Here is a 3,973-nt window from a genome sequence, read left to right on the forward strand (position 1 = left end):
TGTTGTTTAATTACTATGACATTTTTTCTTGTGTTATATGTCTTTGAGTGCTGCAGTTGAGTCTTACACTTCTTTATATCTTCTATTTTCTCAGCCGTAATGCTGATTACATAATTAGTGCTCAATAAATAATGTATTGTCATCGTCATTGTTGTTGTTAGCATTTATTGGGTGCTTACAAGTGCCAGACGCTGCACCTCACACTTTTGGGTACATTGTCTCATTTAACCTCTATAATTTTGTGAGTTGTCCCCATTCTCCATCTGAGGAAATTGAGGCTCAGAGAGGTTAAGTATTTTGCTCATTGTCTCAGGAACATGAAATGATAAGAGAAGGAATCAGGTTAACCGAGTGTGGAACTTTGCAGCATCACTCCATTCAGACTTAAATATTGATCACCTAATCACAAACCTGATTTTAGGAGTACTTGAGCAATTAGGAATTGGCAGTAATAATAAAATGAAGAGTTTTCAATACTTTAATGCCTGAAAATATTATCTCTAGGAATGATTCAATAATTACTGAATACAAGAAAAGGCAATGAAAGGAAAAAGTTAGCCCAACAATTTATTACAGTGATTTAAACCAAAAAAGAGGAAATATTAATATAAGATTACTGATTTTATCAGATCCTAAAATTTACAATAGTGAATATAAGTATTTTCTATGTTTGTTGTTCTAACTGGGTTGCCATCTTAACAAAGCCCTATAGAAAACTTACATATATCTCAAAAGTAAATAGGTTTGTTATATATTTCCAGTCTGTTCAGACAGACCTTGTAAAACTAACCAGAAGGTCCAAACTCTAAATATTAAAAACTTTTGACATGATAGAACTGAGAGAGAAAATAATTTTCTATGTTACTGAAACAAAAAATAACTCTTTCTAATCCTTGAGGCATGAACAGAAGTGCCAACTTAAAGTGCCAAGTTAAATCAGGCTTTTGTTGGAGGAAGTAAGCATATTTCAGGGAATGTGGTTTAAGTAAAAGTGTAGCCAAATCTTTGTTGTGATAAGCCTCCGAGATTCTATAGCACGTTTCTTTTAAACTACACTTTCAAAATCAAAGACTCAAATTGCATGTCCAAAATTGGGCAAAATCGATTTTTTTGTTGTTATTAAATATGGTATTTAACACACATAGTATTTGATTAAGTATTCAAGCTTAAATGTGGTATTTAACACACAGCCCTAGTATTTGGTTAGGTATTCAAGCTTCAGAGGCATACAGAACTAGGTTGTGATCCTGACTGCTATTTACTAGCTGTTGGTCATTAGACACAGTCTTTAACATTTCTGTGCCTTGACTTCCCCATATGTAAAACAAGAATAGTATTACCTGACTCACAGTGTTGATATGCAGCGTGTTACACAGGTCCTGGGACATGATGAATACCCAATGAATGTCTGCTATCATCATCTTCCTCCTCCTTCTTTTCCTCCTCCTTCTCCTCCTCCTCCTCGTCATCATCATCGTCATCATCATCGTCATCATCATCATTGTCATCATTGTGGTCGTCATCATAGTTGTCATCATCATCATCATCACTATTCAAGGAAGGCCCAGAAGCCATTTACAGTCCTCCATGAATGGTCCTCCAGGCTATTTTCTGCTGGCCGAATGAAGATCTAAAGCAAGTGTATTAGTTAGGGTTCTCTAGGGAAACAGAATCAATGAGAGGTGTCTCTGACTATCAAATTTGTAAAAGTGACTCACGCAACTGTGGGTATGCATGAGTCCAAATTCTGTAGAACAGTCAGCAAACTGTCAACTCCAAGGAAGATGTCTGATGAACTCCTCAGGAAACGAACCAGCAACTTCAACGAACTCCTCGGGAAATGAACCAGGATCTTTGACGAATGTGTTCGATGAACTCCTCAGGAAACAAACCAGCAACTTCAACAAACTCCTCAGGAAACGCTTCACTGGGCAGCCAAAGAAGAAGTGAACATCCTCTATCTGTCTCCTTTATAAGTCTTCAACTGATTAATTGGATTAAATCCAGCCAATTGCATTCTCTCATTGTGAAAGACACGCCCTTTGGTGAGTCATCAGTCACAGCTGTAGTCAATTGACTGAGGATTTAATGAACCAGCCTGTTGGTTTATTAACCAGCCACAAATGTCCTCGCAGCAATTGTTAGGCCAGTGTTTGCTTGACCAGACAGCTGGGTACTATCACCTGGCCAAGTTGACACATGAACCTAACCATCACAGTTCACCCCTTGTCAACTTGGCAGTTATACACATCACCTAAAACCGTACTTTACCTGTCAGTATATAACAATAACAGACATATATTTTGCCTAACAATACTCTGCTGTGCAGCGTACAACTGGAAATGCACTAAATCTCTCCAGAACAGGGTGCAAGTCCTTGGGTGACATTAGCTCTTAAAATTGATTTCTTTTAGCTTAAATGCAGCAAAATGAATAGCATGGGTTATGCCATATGATAAGGGGATAAGACAGAGAAGAAAGCAAAGATATTTGCTTTACAGAAAAATACAAACATAATCATAACAAAACAAGGAGAAAAGATTCATGCCATCATAGTCCTCGTTTCTGTAACTGGTCACATGGCCGTAGTTCATATTTATTACTACCTTCTTCCACTACTCATTCCATGTTCCCTTTACCCTCAGCAAGCACTTCAGCTGGCCATGGTTCTTTGCCTGGTGGGGTGACTCAAACCTTCATTCCTGAAGTTTTTCGGCCATTGGTAGTCCTGCCTGGATTGGGTTGTTGCAGTTTTCCATTGACTTTAATCACAAGGCATGGTAGTACTAAGAGACACTCTAGGGTATCTCCTGTATTCCAGGAAAACTCTTCTTTACTTCCATTGTGTAGATGCAGTGCTATTTTCCCTTGATAGTCAGGATCAATCACCCGAGCCAGTACAGTAGTCCCCTTCCTTGCCTGTTGATTTAGAGGCATATAAAGGTATGAGAGTAGGGATACGGGCATCTAGTTGGTGGCAAAAAGGTGGGAGGAAGGAATTATTCACAAGGAGGCAGGTGCTAGGAGAGTGGGTTTAGCCAATTCACTGAGTGATAATATAATTCTGAGGAAGGCAGGGTCTGCTCACCTCTTGGAGGAGATGTGTTGATGCAGTTCTGTTCTTATACCAGGAACATCACAATGAATTTCCATTTTCTGTGTATGTGAGGAAGAGGAGGGCAACAAGGCTGCTTCCCTGAGTCTGTGGCACAAGCTACCCTGGGTAGAATCCATGGCACAATGTAAGTAAGGTGCTTTGCAAAGTGTTTCAAATGTTTATGAAACTGATTATTGCCAAAGACATACTGCTGACTCCATAGTTCTGCCTTCAGCCAGCTCTGGAAAAGAGTGACCCGGGGACCCAAGTGGCTGTATGTGCAAAGTGGGAGAGAAAAAATGCCATCATTGGATATAGCATTTCAGGCATGGAATGTAGGAAGTTAATTTACCAGTGAGGTCACATCTAATGCACAACTAAATATAACAAAAGGGAGTCAGATCTTAGGTGGGGTTAGATTCTCAAGTAAAAGTGTACAATTCAGGAATGGGCTACTCAACTCTTGAAAATTCCTTCTGTCGGCCATGAAATATGGGACATGTAATGTTATGTATGCAATCTTGTAGAGAATCCTCTAGCACACCGAAATTAGAGAACCTAAGGGAAAGAATACAAGGAAAGTCTTCATGTAATTGTCTGTATATTCAAAACATTATGCCTTTAAAATTAGAATCAAGTTCCTAGTTGTGAAAGAAGAGATGGATAGAGAGTTCCAAATTTTCTTTCTGGTTAACCTTAATATGCTGTTTGATTTTGTGATGATTAAATGAGAAAATGAAAGTCCTGACTTAGAGTGGAGGTTGGTCTCAAAAGAAATGGCAGTTTGTTCAATAAATTTAAGCCACCTAAATGAATTAAACACCTATGGAGTGGTTATGACGTGAAGACATCCTCCTAAGTGTTTTACAAAACCCC

Source organism: Choloepus didactylus, chromosome 14 (assembly GCF_015220235.1).
Source record: "Choloepus didactylus isolate mChoDid1 chromosome 14, mChoDid1.pri, whole genome shotgun sequence".
NCBI lineage: Eukaryota > Metazoa > Chordata > Mammalia > Pilosa > Megalonychidae > Choloepus > Choloepus didactylus.